Here is a 22,061-nt window from a genome sequence, read left to right on the forward strand (position 1 = left end):
ATATATGTTTCACCTTGACCATATCTAGAGAGTCTTGTATGCGCGTGTTTTCCATCATTTTTTTAGAGGGGTAAGTCGGATATTAATCCTCCAGTTAAACCATACTTGTTTGAACCCATGCTTGTTCCCAAAAATATCCATACTTGATTCTCAAAAATGTACACCCTATTTTTGCTTTTTTTAACCAATAAAGTCAAAGTCAATTTGAGTCAAGTCATTAAAACAAATAAAATGGTTTAATTTACAGCACTTGGTCAAGAAAGGAAGGGCGATTAATCTAGGACAACACCTTTGTTCAAGTCTTACTTTTTAATAAACCGATTCGTCAAAAGAGAAAAGCTAAGAAGATAATGGAAACTCAAGAAGAAGTCAATGAACTTAGGCAGGACTTGGCTAACATGACTGAAATGACGAAGGCTATGTCACTTCAAATCAATGACCCTGTGAAACAACAACAAATGGAGCGAATGCAAGAAATCTTGAGCAAACTCTCCAATGACTATATGTTCCAAGGCATTAGCTCACAAGGGGTCTCAGTGGACAAGGAGCTTCTTTCGCAGAAGTTCAATGCCAATGACATCCGTATGTTCAAGCCAACTGACAATCCTTATTTCCACTTAAGAGCCTTTGAAACTATAATGAACATTAAGGGGATTGATAGGAAAGTCTTTCATTCTTTGTTTTCTTTATCTCTTAAAAAACCGTTTGTCAACAATGGTTCTTTTCTCTTGATAAAGAGAAGACCGCAACTTGGGATGCTTGAAATTATTCCCTACAGTCAACAATGTCTTTCACGACTCTCTCTCTTTCTCGATGCAAAAAAGTTAATTATTTCTAGCTATGATTATCTATGTGTTAACAGAAAGGTAGTACATTTCTTTGGATATTTTGTAACTTCAGTTTTTCGAAAAAGGAAATGAAATAGATTGAAAATATTTTTAAAAAGGTTTTAAGGTAAAAGATCATGTAAAATTCCTTAAATATCTTGTAATTTTACTTTTTGTAAATAAAAAATATATAGATTGTAAAATTATAGATTCCACTTGCTCCCTTCCCCTCGATCCTTCAACGCGGGTGCCCCCTCAATTTTGCAAAATTAAATTGGTAGTAAATAATGTGACGATTTATATTAGCAATGTGTTATGTAACAATGGTACAAATTGTATATTATTGTTGTCTAATGAAACCAAAATATGTAGAGTTGAATGTTTATCAATTTATTAGATTATTCAATTGTTTATTACTATAAAAAAATGTAAACAAAAGTGGTGGATCTTTTTACAGAAATAAAACAATAGGCAGTTTTTTTTATAAAACATAAGGGATGCTTTTGTATTATGATTTTTTTTTAAAAAAACGTGTTATTGTTGTTGTGTTACTACTTTTTTATTACAAGAAATCTATATTAATATAACGTTTTTTTTAAAAAAAAAGTGGAGCTTATCCTAGAAAAAACAAATTGAAATCACTTGCACTAATTATGTATATACAATATACTATTAGTTGTTAATTTGTTTTTGTTTTATTTATATAAAAGGATATTGGTTAGTGTAGACATCTACTTTTGGTCTCCCGTCCCGACAGGAAGTGCAATGACGATAAATAAAACCATCTTCGAGTTGGATCAACGTGAAGAACACTTATGGATAACTGATTAAATCACAAAGACAAAAAAATGACTAGCCTCACCCAAAAACAAATGCAATAAAGTCCAATTAACTAAGTCCCATCATAATTAGGCTTAATCCCGAGCTTAAGACCTAAAAATGACAGATTTAGAGGCGCCTAGGTAAAAAATCAATGATGCCGAAGAAAATTCGCGCGCATCTCAATGAGTCGCGATGGTCTGGCGCGTGCAGCTAATTCAGTTGCGCGCGACACCCAGCGCAACTGCTAGTGATGTGCTCGCGAAAGATTCAGAATTTCATAAAAATATAAAATCGAATCTTACCATAATGTCGCGCGCAAGACATTCAGTAGCGCTGCCCGTAGCAGCGCAACCAAATCACTTGCACTGGGGTGTCGCGCGCAACTCATCCAGATGCGCACGACACCTGCTATAACAGAATGTTCAAAACCCTAAACGCACCCATTCCCTATAAATAGAGGCTTAATACGAGGCTCAAACAGACGGAAATTGACTTAAAACTCTGGCAGAAACTTTGTGAACTTGTGTGCTACCAAACCCTCTTATCCGAAACACTCACCCCCTTCATACTTGTTACTGCGTGGAGGTTCCCGAACAAGAAGGGGTCCATAAGTGATCTAAACGAAGATCTAGCAAAGAGAAGTCGTAAAATCCCGAGCACTTAGATCAATCGTATTTATTTTATTGTTTAAAATAACTTTAATCAATTAATTAGTGTTGTTTGACCACTTTAAACGGATTTTTAATTAATCAAATCCACATAGTATCTTGCATTAAATAAGAATCGAATTAAATAATTAATTGTTGATTGATCACTTAAGCCAAGGTGAATCTTGTTTATTTTGTTCTTTTCACGAATTTGAATTAAATAAAGAATAACAACTTTGCAATGTAATTCCTACGTGATTGATGCGTGTAAATAAAATCAACTAACTTAGTTTTAGGTATCACGTTCCATGTATTGTTTGGTGATGAAATTGTGAAAAAGGAAGAGTTAGTAGAGGCCGCACTAGGGCTAGGATAGCGATTCCCCTCTAAAGGGAACGTTATCTTAGTACCCTCGCTCCCAAACTCATTTCTGGTTTATGTAGACTAATTTGGGCATGGGTAAACTTACGATTCGTGCTAATTATCCCATGAACTCCACTTGGGAGAAAGACATGAACGAGGTTTATGAGTTTTCCTAATACTCATTGGCGACTCCTACTTGTTTTTTACAAAAAAGCGTAATGATAGAATCAATTCTAATTCAAGGTCCCCCAAACAGTCAGGAATTCAAATCCTAATACACCCTAACAAGTGTAAAGTCTTAGGCTTTTAAAGGGCCATGGGCATTTAAGGAGAAAGATCCCCATACGATGGGAACACCCTCCTTACAGTGGCGACTCCACTGGGGACTTAGAGGTAGATTAGTTCTTAGTTATGGTCCAAGGTTTCCAACACTAGGTTGCCTATGGGTTGTAACGGGAATTAACTTGGATAATCTCTAGTTAGAGAGCGAGACTTGAACGCATAATATCTTCCTTTTTGACAAAAGTAAAAACCAAACAAGCAACATTGCATCATGCATAATCATAGCACACTTTAACCTTTGGGGATTGGCTCATTGACTAGGGGTTGCCAATACCAGGCTTCTATCCCGAAATCAATAACAATCATCCCACCCATATTGTCAACAAAATGTTGGGAGGGAGATGTCATGAGTCAACAAGTTGAGTGATTGATTTGTGCATCATTCCTTAAGATATGGTACCTTTAGACACCCAAGCTTATGACCTTAGAATGGCATTGTGTGAACTTTGGCTTATTGTATGCTTATATGATTACATGACTACGTGCAACGTGTTAGGATAGCTTTTTCTTTTTTTTTTTAGTTTGGTTTAGGTTCCCAATTACGAAGTTGTCTCTTTGTAATTTTGAGTCATATTCGAAGGGTAACATAAAAAAAATCGAAAAAAATAAGATATAAAAAAAATGCTCGACTTAAAAAAAAATTGTACGAGCAGGTGGCGCGCGCAACTCATCAAGTTGCGCGACCACGACCAGCGCAAGAGCTTAGGATGCGCGCGCCTTCCGCGCGCAGCCTAGTTACTTGCGCGCCTACTGTTACAAACCTTTTTGATTTTTTGAAAAACAAATTGGCTCGTTCAAACAATATCTTCATTGAAGAATTGTTTAAAGGCGATGTTATCCGTTCGAGTATATCTTGCGTTCTTTCCTCATCTTTTGTCTCCTAAACAGCGTATCAATTTACTTATCCTTTCGTACTTCCTTTAGGGCCGGTTTTCAAGCTTGGGAACGAAGACTCCCGGGCACTCGCATTCTACGTTTACCATCAAACAATCCACCCCTTTCAAATCACCTTCCTTCGACAACTAGTTCTAGTCCAACAACAATGTCAACCATAGAGCAACTTCAAGAAGAGATTGCTCGTTTGAGAGAAGAAAAGGCTCAAGAGGCCAAGGAGAGAAGAATTAAGAAACTCGAAAAGGCTGAAAAGAAAAATGCTGAAACTTTAGCCTTGCAACAAAAGATGGAACAACTATCCATCAAAGAAAAGTCGTTTGAGAAGCTCGTTCTTCGTTCTACAATGGGGAACAAGTACATCGACGCAGAAAAGTTTGCTTCTCCTGTAGGACTTGCTTTACCGGAAAAGTTCGTAGCTACGGACTAGCCAATATTTAAGGTGACCAATAATCCACAAAACCATTTAATGTGTTTTACTAGCACCATGGCGTTAAAGGGAGATGATCCTAAGCTTTATGCTTTGACTTTCCATTTATCTCTAGACCCAACCGCAAGAGAGTGGTACTATGGGCTAGATCCGAAATTCAAAACATGGGAAGATGTAGTTTCGGCTTTCATTACCCAATATGAGAGTAACGTAAAGTTCAAATCGACTCTACGTGAACTTGAAATGCTTAAGCAAGGCGACGATAAAGGTTTCCTTGCTTTCTATGGTAGATGGCGAGAAAAGGCGGCTCAGCTTGCCCAAAGGCCACCAAAACTCGAGTTAGTACAAAAATTCATTGACAATTGTCATGAAAGTACAACAAGCATCTACACTACCTTGGTTTAGAAACTTTTCAAAAGGTCTATTCTATGGCTACTAGGATTGAAGATGATCTTGCTAAAGAAAAAGCAAATAAGCCTCATCATCATCAACCTAAGAATAACTACAAAAAGGGGAATGATAACACTTCATCCTCTATTGATGTATTTACGACTTCTACGCAATATAATAGCACAACTCAATATCACAGTAATGATCCTCGAAGAAGATGGACTAAAGAAAGAAAATTTACACCATTTCCTGTGAGTTGCAAGGATTTGCTAGAAAAATTAAGTGAAAAAGGTTTACTTGCACCAACAGGGCCAACACCACCCACTCGACCAGAAAGAAGATACGCTCAATGGGATGGCAATGCTTATTGTGCTTATCATAGAGGCGTTGGGCATGATACTGAACGTTGCTATGTCCTAAAGCACAAGGTTCAAGATCTAGTAGACGATGGGAGAATTCCCACACCTAAACCCAACAACAATGTATCCCCATTAGGGACATTTCACATTGATGAGGATCATATGGGAAGTGATACGTTCAATCCTTTGGACTATATCACACCTATAGGGAAGCCTCTAACCACAACACTCATAGGGGCAACTAATGAAGTGTGTGGGTTATGGGATGACGACTTTCAAGACTTATATGTCTCTAAGTACGCCGCCATCCCACCTCCACCTTGTCTACAAAATGAGACAAGTGGAGCGCTTGATTGGAATCATTTCTTGGGGAAATCACAAGACTTATCAAATCTCTCCTTGGATGAACAATGGCATCAAGCACAACTCATGGAGCATATTGAAATGGAGGCGCACTCAAAGCCTCTAGAAGAAAGTTCGTTCACGAGTCCTACAACTAACCCAAATGAGATAGATCATCTAACTCGTTCTAGGTGAGTTTACCAAGCACCACCAAGTGGATCTTTGACCACACAAAATCAAACTCAAGGTCGAGTGTAAAATTCAATACCACCTCCACTTGAGGTGGAAGATCCATTGGTTAAACAACTTCGCCAATCCAAGGCGAATGTTAGCATTTGGGAACTCCTAAATACTTCTAAAGAACATAGGAATTCTCTTATGAATGCTCTAACGGCTTTGTCTGTAAGTACAGACACAACTCCCCAGGCTCTCATTAGCTTGCTTACTATCGAGAAATCCGACAAATCAATCATTTTTTCTAATGATGATTTGCCTTCAAAAGACACTACCCACAACAATGCATTATACTTAACTGTGGGGTGCAAATCCCTAAACGCACCCATTCCCAATAAATAGAGGCTTAATACGAGGCTCAAACAAACGGAAGTTAACCTAAAACTCTAGCAGAAACTTTGTGAACTTGTGTGCTACCAAACCCTCTTGTCTTAAACACTCACCCCCTTCATACTTGTAACTACGGTGGAGGTTCTCGAACAAGAATGAGTCCATAAGTGTTCTAAACGAAGATCTAGCAAAGAGAAGTGGTAAAATCCCGAGCACTTAGATCAGTCATATTTATTTTATTGTTTAAAATAACTTTAATCAATTAATTAGTGTTGTTTGACCACTTTAAACGGATTTTTAATTAATCAAATCCACATAGTATCTTGCGTTAAATAAGAATAGAATTAAATAATTAATTGTTGATTGATCACTTAAGCTAAGGCGAATCTTGTTTATTTTGTTCTTTTCACGAATTTGAATTAAATAAAGAATAACAACTTTGCAATGTAATTCCTACGTGATTGATGCGTGTAAATAAAATCAACTAACTTAGTTTTAGGTGTCACGTTGCATGTATTGTTTGGTGATGAAATTGTGAAAAAGGAAGAGCTAGTAGAGGCCGCACTAGGGCTAGGATAGCGATTCCCCTCTAAAGGGAACGTTATCTTAGTACCCTCGCTCCTGAACTCATTTCTGGTTTATGTAGACTAATTTGGGCATGGGTAAACTTACGATTCGTGCTAATTATCCCATGAACTCCACTTGGGAGAAAGGCATGAACGAGGTTTATGAGTTTTCCTAAAACTCATTGGCGACTCCTACTTGTTTTTTACAAAAAAGCGTAATAATAGAATCAATTCTAATTCAAGGTCCCCCAAACAGTCAAGAATTCAAATCCTAATACACCCTAACAAGTGTAAAGTCCTAGGCTTTTAAAGATCCATGGGAATCAAATGAGAAAGCTCCCCTACGATGGGAACACCCTCCTTACAGTTAGCAACACATAAGTTTTCTCCCTTTCTCCCATCAGCCCCTCTTTTTCTCCTAGCTTCTCCTTACTATCATCCTCTTTTTTAACCTTCCTCTATCTTTCTCTCCTGACACTTTTCTCTTCCCCAACCCATCTATTTCTAAATCACTTTATCTTTCTCTCTCACGGACCCTCTCTTTCTATTTCTCTTTTTATTCTCTTCCAACTGTTGTCTTTCTCTCTTACCCCTTTTTTTCCTCTCTCTTCCTCTTTCTTCTCAATTTTTTTTCTAACCCATATCTATCCCTTTCACTTATTCGACTCCTCCCCTAGTCCCTTTTCCTATCACTCTCTCTTCTCCCGAGTCCCGACCCTTCTTCTTTCTCGGCATGGTCTCTCCTCTTTTAGCCTGCCCTCTTTCTATTTAGGCTTGCCCTTACTCACGCTCTTGATCCCTCTTCCCCTTGTCCTTTTTTCTCTCTCGTAGCCCTTTTCTCTTCTCTCAACAATCTCTCTAATAACTCCCTCTCTCTTTCTCGATGCAAAAAAGTTAAATATTTCTACCTATGATTATCTACGTGTTAACAAAAAGGTAGTACATTTCTTTGGATATTTTGTAACTTCACTTTTTTTAAAAAGATCAGAAATATATTGTAAATATTTTAAAAAGGTTTTAGGGTAAAAGATCTTGTAAAATTCTTTAAATATCTTGTAATTTTACTTTTTGTAATTAAAAATATAATAAATTATAAAATTATAGGTTACACTTGCTCCCTTCCCCTCGATCCTCACCTCTCTCCCCAGGCCCCTTTATTTCTCCCACCTTCTCTCTATCTCCCTCTTTCTTTTGGCCTCCCTCTCCCTTTTTCTCTCCCGAGCCTTCTCTTTCTCCCATCATATCTCTCCATCTTTATCACTTTATCTATCTATTTATCTCTCTTCCCCATCCCTTCTTTTCTTTTATTGTTCTATTTCTTTCTATTTCAACCCTTATCTCTCTCATGGTCAACTTTCTCATTTTCTTTATATTTTATTCTTTTTTTCTCCCAACTCTTCTTTCACTTTTTCTCTCTTCTTCCAACTCCATTTTCACTACTCTCTATTTCATTTTCTCTCTCATGATCCCTCTTTTCTCCTGACATGCCCTCTCTTACCTCCCCCCTCTTCTATTCTCATCTTCTATGGCCCCTTTTTCTTTTTCACCCATCTCTCTTTCCCGGCCCTTCTCTAACTTCGCTTCTTCTCACTGGACGTATCCCTCTCTCCCTGTCCCTCTCTCGCTATCTCTCATATCCTATCCTTTTTTTCTTTATGTCTCCCACTCCTTCTAACCCTCTACCACGATTCTACCTTAAGTTTTAATTTTTTGTATTATATGTGTTATAAATCAATTTGACTTTCTACTACATAAAGTATCTCATTAATATTAAGTAATAAGCAAATAAGATTGGCAATTAAGTGACTATATCTCTATTTATTTTTTTATCTTTTATTTCATCCTTCTCTACTTTATAATTTTGCAAAATTTATTTAAATAATCTTTACTTGCGTTCAACTCCCACCCTCACCCCCAACTCTCAATTGTTTTCCTCTAATAAGGTTTCGATGTACCCTAGCCATTCTATCTTAGCATGCTTCTTTTCTTTTTTGTTTTCTTTTCTATGTTCCTCTACATGTTTACACTTAATTATTAAAATCTTTTCAAAAGTACTATTTATCTATTATTTTATTACATTCTTAAAAATAGACTTTTATTATTATTATTATTATTATTATTATTATTATTATTATAGTTCTCTTTATCTCTTTCTCCTCGCTTTGTAGTTGTTGTGTCTTTTCTACAATTAAGCACTAAAAATGGTCTCTTAACGTGTTTTGTTCTGACCTATTTCTTCCTTTATTACTCCAAACCTCTTCTCTCTTTCTCTATTTTTCATCCCCTTAGCTTGTCTACATGCTCTTTCTTTGAAAATTATAGGTAACACTTGTTCACCTCTCACAAATTATGTTCCATGTATGCCCTTTCTTGATTCCCCATATATGGATAATTTGATGGGTACATCCTCCACATTTTAATACATATGATTACAAAATTATTTAAAATCTTTTTGAAAAGTATTGTTTAACTACTCCTTGAATACTACTAAAGATAATTCTCTAAAGAGTTTTTCATCCTTTTCTCCTTCCTTCAAACTCATCGCTATTTTACCTTCTTTATTTCACATTCCCATTTTTCTCTATTTTCCTCCTCCATAGCTTCTAAGTCTCCCCCACAATTAAATACTCAAAATGGTCTATTGAAATGTTTACACCTCTTCCTTCGTCTGTTGCCTTAAATCCTCTCTCTCTCTCTCTCTCTCTCTCTCTCTCTCTCTCTCTCCCCCCCCCCCCCCCCCACCCTTTTTAATGGATCGAAAAATTATAGATCAAAATTTGTTCCATATTACTCGTTCATTCCTTTATTAGCCCATGGCTCCATACTCTTTCTCTTAGTCTCTTTCTTACTTTCTAATTGTTCATGCCCTTATTCCATCCTCCAAAAGGCTTTGAAAATTATAGGTTACACTTGTTCACTTTCCCCCCAACCCCCCTCCCTAGTCCCCTTTAGTTTTCTTAGCTTCTCTCTATCTGCCTTTTTCTTTTAGCCTCTCTCTCTCTCTCTCTCTCTCTCAACCCCTCTTTTCCTTTATTGTTTTATTTCTTTTTCTATCGACCCTTATCGCTCGTGACCCTAGTTTTCATTCTCTCTTAATTTCACTCGCCTTTTTCTCCTAACTTCTCTTTCTCTCTCTCTCGTCTTTCAGCTCCTCACTCCCGGACCCTCTTTTTCACCCTCTATCTCTTTCCCTATCCCTTTTTTCTTTCTCTCTCTCCTGGCCTCTCTTCTTTCTCGGTGTGCCACTTCCTCTCCTCTTTACTCCTAGATTGCCCTCTATCCCTTGGCCCTTTTCAGTCTCCTGTCCCCTTTTCATTCTCTCGACCCCCTCTCTCATTCCTGGCCTTTCTCCAACTTGGCTTCTTTTCTCTCAACACATCCCTCTATGCATGTTCCTCTCCCGCCCTCTCCCAGGCCACATCCTTTTTTTTCTCTCTATCTCTTCCTTTTCCTCTCCCTTTCCCCCCTCTCTCTCACTCTCTCTCTCCCCCCTTTGCTTCTCCTTTTTTATCTCCCACTTCCTCCCCCTCTATCAAGCTTGATTCTGAAGTTTGAATTTTTTGTTCTAAATATAATATTAATCAATTTGACTTTCTATACAAACTATCACATTAATATTAAGTTTTGAGCGCATAAAATTGGCAATTAAGTGACCATATCTCTCTTTCTCTCTCCTCCGTACATCTACAAAAAGGGAATAGGGATCATTTTAAATAGAATTGTTATTTTATTAAGCGATGTATAAAGTTTATAGAGCGGGTTAAAAAGCGTTTTATGTGCCTAATCATAGAGAATGGTCATCATTAGGAACAACTTTTCTCTTTTCCCTTCCAATAATTCTAAAATAAAGAAGAAATATGCAACATATTCGAAGTTATCAACGAGCATACAACTGAAATATCTAGGCATTTTCAGAATATCTCAAACAGATTTCAAGAGACTAACAAATAATGTATTCAATTCAAAAATATAGAGTTACTCCTACTCTATTTCGTACTCCTCGTCTCTCAGCCTTCCCTCTATCTCTCTCTCTCCCTCCTTCCCTTTTTCTCTCTTCCAACTAACCCTAAACTACAAAGGAAAAAACGTCAGATAATGCAGGGCAAAGCAATATTATTATGCAAACGCCTACTTGAGTGAGTGAAATCTCTCCTTAAATTTTATACTAGTTAGAGATAGCCCAAGGAGTCTTCATGTACAAAGCAATAAACATCGAAATAACAATTGTACAAGAACAAATTTCAGCTCAATTTCTCAAAGAAGAAAGTGAAGGAAAAAAGATTATTATTGTAGGGTATGGTGAAAGTGGCCTTGGATCTCAATGGAGGAGAAAGAACATAAGCCCCTTGGAAAACTCCGAGTATGCTTGAATGGAGTATGTCAAGAAAGTGAAAGTGAAAGTGAGAGGAGGAGATCAGGAGAGAAAGTTGGAAATGAGTGGAAGAGATCCAGTTTAACTAATGGAGAATGAACAACTTCAATTATCAACGATCAAAGTCAACCTGGAAAATCAAAATAAAAATATTACCAACTTCAATTATCAACGATCATATCCAAATCAGTCCAAAATAATCCAAAAACTACACCAAAACATGATCATAAAAGCAATTGCAACAATTACATTTGAAAATAAAAGCAAATTTTAGAAAAATAAAAATCAACCCAGAAATTTGATTTCACAACCTGCTTTCTCCTTACCCTACCTCTCCTGCTAGCTTCCAATTCTAACACTTCTAAAAAGTCCGTTCTTACATGATCTCTCTCTCTCTCTCTCTCTCTCTCTCTTTTGCATCTCTCTTTACCCCAACTTTTATAACCTCATTTATGATCTAATATGCTTATTTAAACTAAAAACTCTGTAATTGTTTATCCCCAGATTAAGTTAACAACCTTAGATTATATAATGGACTGTACTGATGTAGTATTATTTTATATAAGCTGAATCTTTATTAGAAGACCAACCGCTATTTTAGCATACTTCATATATGAAATATTAAGAACTGTAATAACAGATAAGATAAAAGTTGGAACCAAGATAGTTTCTACTTTAGATGAGTTTACAAAAGTATTATCAATTAGTTCATAATAGCGTGGTTGCTACTTAGTGTACTTACATATTGGTTTTATTATGATATTATGAATTGACACAATAATGAAACCAGAATTTTTTTTTTTTTTTTTTTTAAACTAATGAAACCAGAAATATTGCCATGCATGTATAATTCAATATACAGAGTGCTACCACTGAAGTCATTGATTTTATCAGAACAACAATGGTAGGAAACACAGTTAAAACACTGATACTTTCTATTCAATTCTGAGATTCTGAATCTCTCTGTATACTATGAAGAATAATTTTCGTACATGTAATTTAAACTAAAATAAATCAATCATCAACAACCAGCTTATAACATTCAGCTTACCAATGTAAGCAAGCATATACTGTATAAATGTTCTGGGTTCAAGACACTTGCATCTTCCAAAAACAAAACAACAAGGTGTCTATTTCTCGAAAATTTGCTAGCTATCCTTCTTTTTTTCTTAAATTCTATAACCTCGTTTTCAAATCTTGTTAATTTTACCTCCTCTTCACTATCTCCCTCCTTCCATCCCTCACTAATTATACCCCTCTCTTCTTCTCCCTCTTTATGCAGTTCCAACCTGTACTCTTTTTCCCTCATCAACGCCCTCCTCTCTTACTTTTTCCCCTTAAATCTTAGTTCATACATTATAGGAAGCCTTGTGTTATTTCCTCGTGTTTCTCACTGCTTTAATTCACTCACTTCTTCCAATTCTACACCTCCAACCAACTACATCACTATCTTTCCTCTTCTGTCATAAGACTTCCAAAATTCAACTCCACATGAGTCAACACATAAAACTGAGATGAAAGTGAGGAAGGTATACACACAGGACATAAAAAATGCAACTTAATTTATAAACACATAACTACAAAAGCAAAAAAAAAAAAAAAAAAATAAAGATCAAACCAAAAAATTTTAAAAAATACATGAAAATATACAAAACCTCAAACTGTTTATAAGAGCAATAGCCAAAATGTATATATGAACATTTGAGCAAGCTTCAAAACTAAAAAATGCAGAAACCTTTAAGTAGTACACCTCACATCTAATTATATTCTACCATTAAGTTGGCATAAGCAAGAGAAGATTAAATGAAAGTAATTATTAGCTTTTGAAACTTAAAAGATCATATTAGTAAAAATAAGTATCAACTTAAGTAATCTAGATTGCTTTATTGCAAAATGTGAATTAATTGATCAGTAACGTGTAGCTTGAGCAGAGTCGTGGCTCATCTCAGAAACTTGCTATCCACCCATACAGGCAGGTTAGTATTCATGCAATATAATTAACTAAGACATCAGACATAAGAATTCAGAAGTTTAACTTCCTTTAGTATGCCAGAATGTATATTTTCAAGTCATTATGTTTCTCAATTTTCATGATACCTTCAATACCAATTTGCATAACATTAGTTATCCTTGATTCATATAATACTCATATGAATTAGCAAACAGAAAAAGAGAGCCAAAGACTCAATACAACATACCTGCAATTCCTTAGGTAAAGCTACTACATACTTCATCCATATTTTTGTTAGTTTTCTACAACAGACATTTGTAATCTTTAAATCTCCAAATAAAACAGAAAATATTATAGAAGAAAAAACATGCAAATCCAAATTAGCTAGCATATAGGTTTTTACTATTGATATCAGAAAATTGCACATCAAAATTGGGTTGTTTCACTTCAGGCCCATCACTTTTTCCAGCCCTATTTAGTATCAATTCAAGATTCAACTTCATATCCAGGTCTAAGAAAGTTAGCGTACCTCTAAAGTTTTACCGTCTAGAGCTATCTCTATCATGGAAGCACCAAAACTCGACTCCTAGCTTATTAATGAATTTGAAGTTAGCTATCACTGCAGAAAAAAAGGCACTGTTAATTTTGACCTGGAAGGTAGTGAGTGCATCGATCTTACTTCTTCTCTTTGCCATGGCCAAAGAATTGGTGCCATCTTCCCATGACCAATGTTTTGTGAGAGCGCCGAATGGATCACCTCTTGTTACATTGAATGTATGCCAAAATGCAACACTGAACCTAAATTAGTCCTCTGATTTGATGATATTGTACTACGAAAAAATATCTAAAACACAATACAAGCTAAAATGGCAAAGTTACATGATATTGTAATACGAAAAAATTAATATTCAAAGCAAAATATTGAAAAATATCAAATAAAGATTATTGACCGAAGGGAAATTAAACAAAGTTGTAGACACAATTACGATCAAATCATTATTTAAATTGATATTGATAAACTTTAAGTTCAAACCTCAAAAGTGAGATTAAAACAAAGCAAGAAAATAAAATTTAAAAATTAGGCGATCATTAGCCAAATCCAATTGCAGTGATATTGCAGAGGCCTAAATTTAAAGTATGATGCATTAAGATAAGGTATATACTACCTTCAAGTGGTGGTACACTTCACTACCCATCTTCATTGCCTCCTGCATTGCAAGCTTGTTCCCGGCATGAGATCGACCATTGATTACATTGAAGGTATGAGACAGGCAAAACCATCTGAGGATTAGCAGCAAGGCAGCAACCTCTGCTATGTGCTGAAATCAGAATAAAATTGTCAAATAACATCACTTTAAGAAAGACACATATCATAGCCTAAATGTAATTTTAAGATGCAGGAGAATTGAAAGAAATGAAACAAACTGCTCACCCCTAATTGCTAACCATAGCTCAAAATGAAACAAATAATTCCTATATATCCAAAAGAAATGAAATCCATTATGCAACATTCACTAATCACCCCTCAAACCAAAACTTTAAATTTAAACAAAATATTAAACAGGAAAAAAGTGCAGAAGTGATTTCTGTTAGGGATTGGCAATGGTTTCATAAGTATCTAGCAATCCCAACCTCATAACTCTGCACACTAAAGTTCTCCTTATTAGACAACCAATCTTCCGTCAAGCTTCCCAACCGGAGCCAGTTCGCCAACCCAATAAAACCTGACCTCCTATAATAGCAGAAGCAATACTATGACATTAGAATGGAGCACAAGCATCTCCTTGTCTTCTAGCTGCAACCCAAAACAAAACCCATCAAAAACCCTTGATCTTAATACACCCTAAACCCAAAAATCTAAATCACACAAAACCTACAGATTTACTGCTATTTCACAAATTGAATGGATTATTTGGATCCTGGTCTTCTTTCACCCCTAAAAAAAACTAATGATGATATGTATGAAAAAATCAAAAGAATTATTATGCCTAAACTGTGCTCATTAGCTAGACAGTGTGCAAGGCTTTAAGAACCAGAACACATCCAATGTTCTTCCTTCTTTTGCAACCCAAAATCTAGCACCACCCTATTGATCTACACACTACCATCAGACATGAATAGTGATCAACGTGATGCATCAAATTTCATAACAAATTCATTTTTTTTTATGTACAGAGATTAAGCATGGAACCATGGATCAATTCGATTAGTTATAACAGTAGGTGTAAAGTTGATAACCGACAAAAGTAGCATGCAAACCACTTTACAAAATAAATGTACCTTTCCAACTTTACAAAATAAACCACCCAAAAGCTATATTGATTGATTTCCAACTTATATTGACATCGGGCAGAGAAGTTGACATATTGACCACAGCCCAGCGCTCAATCTTTGATGGTTGTACAAGTTGCTGCAGAAGAACAAGATATTAAAGAGCAGAACTACAAACAAACTTAACTGATCAGATGAACAAATCACACCTTGTTATTGAAATTCCAGCGACCACTACAGGGAAAAAAAATCTTCCCCTTTTCCACATTTAAGCAGAAACCAAGCCAGAAAATTTAAAATGTGAGAAATCCATCTATAAACAGTCATTACTTCATATAATACAGATGGTGAAATATGCATACCTTCGGAGCCGGAAAAACACATCCATTGATTTGAGTAAACGCACTGTGTATTGTGACTCCACAAGAACAAAGCATAGGTTCAGCATCATAATTGCTTACCTTCAGACCAGAGCCAATCAAAACACCTAGGTAACATGCATCACTAATGCATAATGGGAACCTACGTGGCTACGTGAGAAAGGACACTCATTCTCCTGGGGCTTTTGCCTAGATTTTTCAACCAATGACGCACACTGAGGACCAGATAAAGATTTTGTGTACCGCTGAAGAGACACCAAAGAAAAATATTAGACTTGTGAAAGACAGCATTTAACATGTCGCAATGCAGAAACAAGCAAGTAACTTCAAACTCAAGGTTCACCTCCAATGGGAAGAAAGTTGGTCGCTTAGGCTTCCGAGCGTTGATGCATCGTAAGTCAGCAGAGTAACGCAACTCAATTTTGCGATTGTTAACAAAGTAGTCATACACTGTAACTTCTAGAGCCTCACCTTCACCATTTTCATTACCTCGTTGGCTCAAGGAGAAGCTACATTGCAGGTACAAAGCAGAAGACTCTATTATATTACCAGATAAAGTACAATGAAAAAGTACAAAACTAACTTCTAGAAAATAAGACATACGTCTGCTCTCTGCATGGCTTTTCACTCAAACCAATAATTTTGAATTCTTAAGCATTCTTTTTGCTTGTAGCATTGCATATCCAAATGTCAATAAGTTGAACATTGAATCAAACATTTTTACAAACTGCTTGCAGCACAGAAAAGGTCGATACCTTATTCCAGTCAATAGAATAGGGATCCCAAGCTAACATTCTGATTAGCAATAAAAAAAATCAACCACTGGCCCTATCTGAACAATCATAGTAGTTGACACATCTGTACAACACCAAATACTGAATCAGTCATAAAATAAAATAAAATCATAGTAGTTGTTACAAAAATGGAGAATTTTTCGTTTGATTTACTTTGCAGGTGGTCTTAACTTATTGAAATAAAATCAGTTTGATTATCAATACAATAATCCAACTTAGAAGAATCATATTACTAGAAAATAAATTACTGATGAACATTAACCTAATTACAAATAATCAAGATTATTAAAACATGCAATCAAATAAATATTAGCAACCAGAAACCCTAAAATATCTCACCACATGAGCCACTTCAACGAAGGGGAAAAAAAGCTCTTAAGCCGCTTCAATAGAAGAAAACAATCCTATGGATTCATAATATAACTAAGCATTTCACATACCCTAGCAACTGGCAAATAATTGAAAACTCAACATCTTAAGTCATAACTCATTATGGTCTCTACCCCTGTAACTTGAATGAATATATGACCCAGAGCAAACCCCTTAGCAAAAAGAAAAGCCATCAAATGGCTACTACCTCTAACTCTCATTAAATGAACATCAAATACTAATTGGTGACAACTATTTCAATTATGCAAATTCTAAACAAACATGAGTTGGTAAAAATTCTCATAGCAAGGAACTGTAATGGACTCATACTCTGGACTCACACACCCACAATCAACATAGAAATCATAGGGAAAAGATCGAGCCTTTGATAAGAAATATTGAAAACGGGGATTTGTACAAGCTAGCAAATTTAGGAAGACAAAAGATAAGTAAGCTTTGAAAAAAGATTATATGATATCAACTTGAATGAGTAAATCCTACCATAAATTAATAACTGACACCCTAATACCAACTTTTTATGATGAGATGATGCCATGAGAGAACCAGTTAGAATTCCCTTAGAAATATTGCTTAAGTTGTGTGGAGTTGCAATGGCGAATCATCAAAGGTGCTATAATAATCACGTAACCTAAGCTAACTAAAATCAACACCAGCCATATGAGATTGATTGCCTTATTGTTTTATTAAGAAAGCAAACTTTCTCCCTAACAATGTACGACCTTCGAAAATCAATGCAAAACATACTTAAAATAAGAAAGTGAAGCACACACAAGATGAATGCTGCTGAAAAGTTTGCTCAAGTTTCTATACATACCACATATAATCTTGGATGTTTAAACCCTTTGATAACTGCACAATTTTAGTTTCTAGCAACTACTGAACGGGGGAAATAGACCTATGATTTAGGTGATGCTGTTTGTATATATATATTTTGATGACTGAATTCGGACAAAAATTAGGTGTTATTGGTGACTGGAGTGTTGGATGTTGTTTTAATGCAATCCTGCATTTTGGTTTATGTACTTTCTGAAAGTTAAATCTGTATATTTTTAGATGAACCTGTTTCTGGTGTTGCACTTTGAAGCATATAATCTTCTTAGAAATACCATTCGTCTATTGCATAATCAAAGTCCAGCAAATGCTAAATATTGCATAATCAAAGTCCTAAACCTTCATATATAAAAATTGCCATTTGAAGTTCGAACACCATTAAAGTTCATTTGAAGTTGACATTGGAAATCTAACCAGTCTTATTCTATTTTAGGGCATGTGATATATCTTTCTTAGCACCCCAAAATAATATACTTGACTGTAATTCCAAACAGAGTAATATCAAGACAAATTTATACATCCAGGTAGACCTGGCAATCCTGACCCCGACCCGATTGGCCCGACCCGAATGACCCGACCCGTAACTCGAAAGTTGACCCGAAACCATTGACCCGAAAATGACCCGAACCCGACCCGAAATGGAGTTGACCCGAACATGACCCGATGACCCAAAGTGACCCGACCCGAAATTGACCCGAAACCCGAACTTGACCCGACCCGAAACCCGAAGTGACCCGACCCGATTTTAACCCGAATTAATTGACCCGAATTGACCTGAATCCTAAAGTGAATAGGATGAAATGGTGAATTACTTAGTTTAGGGCTTCTTTCTTTCCTAAGTAATAGGTACTCACGATTTTTTTATATTTTTTTAACTTAACTTTATTTTTCCAACTATTTTTTAAGTGAATTTATTTTGGTGATCCGACACAAACTTGACCGGAATAGACCCGACCCGAATTGACTCGACCCGAAATTGACCCGACTCGAAATTGACCCGAAAATTAATCCTAAAAATTGACCCGACCCGAATTGACCCGACCCAAACAGACACGACCCGAACTTGACCCGAATTTGACCCGAAACCCGAATCGACCTGACCCGAACCCGACCCGAACATTTGCTGACCTGAACTTGACCCGACCTGAATTGACCCGTTTTCCAGGTCTACATCCAGGCAGCATGGAGCAATGATCCATTATTGGTTTTTACCAAAAGAACACCAAATGATGAATTACGGGAATAGATGCTCTGTCTCTCACATGAATTGACATTATAGTTGAAGATAGCTACAAAGACAGGATACTTACAAGTTCCTCATCTTCTTTTTGCCTCAATGCTGTCTTTTGATGATGGAGTTGCCGCAAAATCTCCTCTAGTCAATTTAGATCATTCCCAGATATGGCTTGAGCAGTTCAGGATCACTCTACAAGTTTTTTAGGCACACAAAGGTCAGAATAGAAGAAAAAGGAAGAAACTTATATAATATAGATATGTATTGGGACTTTGGGGGTTGATTTCCCATTTTCCCTGCACAAACTTGCTCTTTATGTGGTCACTTCATGCTAGGAATATGGCAATCAACAAGAATAATACAACAATTCAGCAACATTTAATTGAACAGAAAAAATCACTCACTTTCCTGAATAAAGGCTTACAAGAACAAAGCATTTAAAACAAGAGTTAATAGTTCCAATTTCACAACTTAACTCAATGATAATAGTCCAATCAAAAGCTAAATAATTTTTGATCCGCTAGTCGTCTAGCAATTTCTATCTAATCAAATAATATTATATGAACACGTCAAAACCTGATACATCTGAATTTGATATTAAATTGCATATACACAGATATTGACAATAACAGCTCATGGCACATTAGCAGCAAAACAACTATAATAAACATTCCTAAATTGAGAGTTTTAATTGTTGTAACAATCAAACATTCCTTTTAAACAAGAAAAAAAAAACCGTGATACATCTAGTCCTAATTGACCCTTAAAGCTAAAGCCTAATTTGCAATTCGCGTCATTTTCAAAGCATCAAAAAAGTGCTTGTAAAAGCATCACTGATATAAACAAATAACATGAAAAATTACCGAGGTGGCAGAGCAACATTAGAAAGCATCATGATCAAATCGCCGAGTACACTGAGTTTTCATGGTTATTCATCTCCTTTCTATTGTACATCAATTGTTGTGGCTGCATTGGGTACGAAATTGGAGAGCAATTGGCTGAACGCATTCCTCTCTCTGCTAGTAGAAAGTTGCGGAGCAGGCTGGCAACTAAAAGAGATTAGGTATTAGTGGACGCTGCAAATAATTGAGGGAACACAAATCACATGACCAAGTGAGCCACTGAGCCTTCACAACAATATTTTCTTGACTAAAGCTGTTAAGTTGCATCTTGAAGAGATGCAACTGTATACATTTCTAAATTCACCAAAAGCAAACTAGCGGGACCAATCTTTACACCCCATTTTATCATTTCTCCCTTCTTTACCTTTGCATTACTAAACTAAACAAAGTAGTGTTATAAGATAATGCTAATTCTGTAGTACTACACAACAACATGCCCAATAAAACAGAATCAAATACCAAAACCAAATAATTTGATGAAAATATTCAAAAACAATAAAAATTTACCTTCCCAAGCATCATAAAACTCTCCTCCCATGGGAGTATTACCCTAGCCGACCTCTCACCACCATAATCCTCGCTATCAGCAGAAGCCGAAAAACTCATAGATTTCTGCCGGTCATAGAAATCTTCACTCTCACAATTCTCAATTACCAAAACATCCCCATTAACAACAGCTTTCTCAACCGCAATCTCAGCCACTAACCCATCATCGTTTGCTTCGTTAACCATCAAATTTCTCAATTTACGACTCAATTCAAACATTTTCCTCCGAATGACTTCTTCTATCCCCCAGCCAAAGCAACAGCAGCCTCCAGCAAAACGCAGAACAATAAAACTGATAATTAAAGGCAACCGTAGATTAAACCAAACTGAAATCGCAAACCCAAGATTATTGTTTATAAACCCAACAAACTAACAAATCGCAAAAAGTAAACGGCAAAGCAAAGGTAACTGTGTAATTTTGATCTACAAAAATTACCCGTTAGCTTTAGACACAACGCCAATCTGAGCTCGAAGCTGCCTAATCTCCAAAGGACGACAACCGTCTAAGCGGAGACCTTCTGGGTTTCAATCAGAGCTCGAAGCCCACCTTTCTAGAAAGGAACTCAACCACCGCCACAGTTTACGTGTGCGAATTGGAAAGGCAGGGAGGAGGAGCAGGGGCCAGGGACGAAGAGTAAGACAACAACTCAGTCAGGGGGCGTTTGGTTCAAATAATGGTATGGGTTTGGAATGAGGAATGAAACCTGGGTGGTATGGGGTTGGAACTTGATACTTGATTTCATGTGTTTGGTTTTTATCTAGGAATGCTGGAATGGTAGTTTTCCTTTTAATTTTAAACATAAAGGTATAGGTATGAGTGAATGAGTCATACCCACCTCCCCCCTTGGGTTTCAAAAACCCATACCTTGGGGTTTGAGGTATGGGTTTAAAAAATGAAATTTCAAGAAACAAACACAAGGTATGGGTTTTGGTCATTCCAAACCCATACCTTATACCTAATATACTTGAACCAAACACCCCCTCAAGGGCAACAAGCAATAAGGACAAAACGGTAATTCAAGCACAAAGGGTATCGAAGGGAATTTACTGTTCTTAAGCTACAGTGCAAGCAATTGAACAGTAACCTCCTCTACCCGCGCTACGCGCGCCTCTATTGTGAATTTTAACGTGTCATTCTTGCTTTGAGATGTGGCAAAGTGGGGGGATTTTTTTTTTTCAAGTAGGTAATGAGTTTGGAAAGAAATGTATATTGGGTAACTTTAATAAAAATTGATAATAATGTTTTTGGTAAGGTTAAAAAATAAAATCAATTGCTTGGTTTCACACCTCTTCAAAGTCAATTGACTTTATTTTCAAAAATGGTTTTTCTTAAGTCGTTGTTTTCTCTTTTTCTCTCTTAAGATAGTTGCCTTGATTGTTTATAATTGCCCTAGTTTCTTAAGTTATCTTTCTTTCTTTAGTAATCTTTTTTCTTAAGTGATCTTTCTTTATCTTGAGCGATTTTTCTTTCTTAAGTGGTCTCTCTTACTAATGGTTTCTTTATTTTCCTCTCCTAAGCTAATTGCCCTAAGATTCTCACCTAAACTAATTGCCCTGAGTTCAAGTTATCTTTCTTTTCTTTAGTGATCTTTCTTCTTGAGTGATTTTTCTTCATAATTGATATTTCTTAAGTGGTCTCTCTTTCTTTAATTTCTAGCATTTTAATAACTCTTTTTCCTAAGCTAATTTTTCTTATTTTCATAAGTAATCTTTCAAGAGGCTTCCCCCTTTTTGTTAAGTGATCTTTCTAAAGTGGTCCCTCTCAAATGATTTTTCGTAAATGCTCTCTCTATCTCCCCCCCCCCCCCCTCTCTCTCTCTCTCTCAAGTGAGGATTTTTCATAATTG

At 36.1% G+C, this 22,061-nt stretch overlaps 2 long non-coding RNA genes across 12 annotated transcripts; both read right to left on the reverse strand.

The window, feature by feature from the left end:
• Positions 1–10,417: 10,417 nt before the first annotated feature.
• LOC145619565 (uncharacterized) lies at positions 10,418–16,184 on the reverse strand. Of its 10 annotated transcripts, none has more exons than XR_014108162.1 (8): positions 16,121–16,184; positions 15,861–16,026; positions 15,347–15,762; positions 15,147–15,276; positions 14,499–14,598; positions 14,299–14,339; positions 13,396–14,185; positions 10,418–11,045 (listed from the first exon to the last, which is right to left on the reverse strand). It is a non-coding gene; the product is annotated as an uncharacterized LOC145619565 (long non-coding RNA). The 10 variants fall into 10 exon arrangements; XR_014108160.1 differs by having other exon boundaries at positions 14,499–14,661; XR_014108158.1 differs by lacking the exons at positions 14,299–14,339; positions 14,499–14,598 and having other exon boundaries at positions 15,347–15,394; positions 15,500–15,762.
• An 87-nt stretch (positions 16,185–16,271) lies between these two features.
• Positions 16,272–20,852, reverse strand: LOC145619567 (uncharacterized). Of its 2 annotated transcripts, none has more exons than XR_014108167.1 (5): positions 20,651–20,852; positions 20,176–20,506; positions 19,630–19,815; positions 18,843–18,958; positions 16,272–16,375 (listed from the first exon to the last, which is right to left on the reverse strand). It is a non-coding gene; the product is annotated as an uncharacterized LOC145619567 (long non-coding RNA). The 2 variants fall into 2 exon arrangements; XR_014108168.1 differs by having other exon boundaries at positions 20,176–20,540.
• Positions 20,853–22,061: the final 1,209 nt, after the last annotated feature.

This window comes from Chenopodium album, chromosome 27, assembly GCF_948465745.1.
Source record: "Chenopodium album chromosome 27, dcCheAlbu1.1, whole genome shotgun sequence".
Lineage (NCBI taxonomy): Eukaryota > Viridiplantae > Streptophyta > Magnoliopsida > Caryophyllales > Amaranthaceae > Chenopodium > Chenopodium album.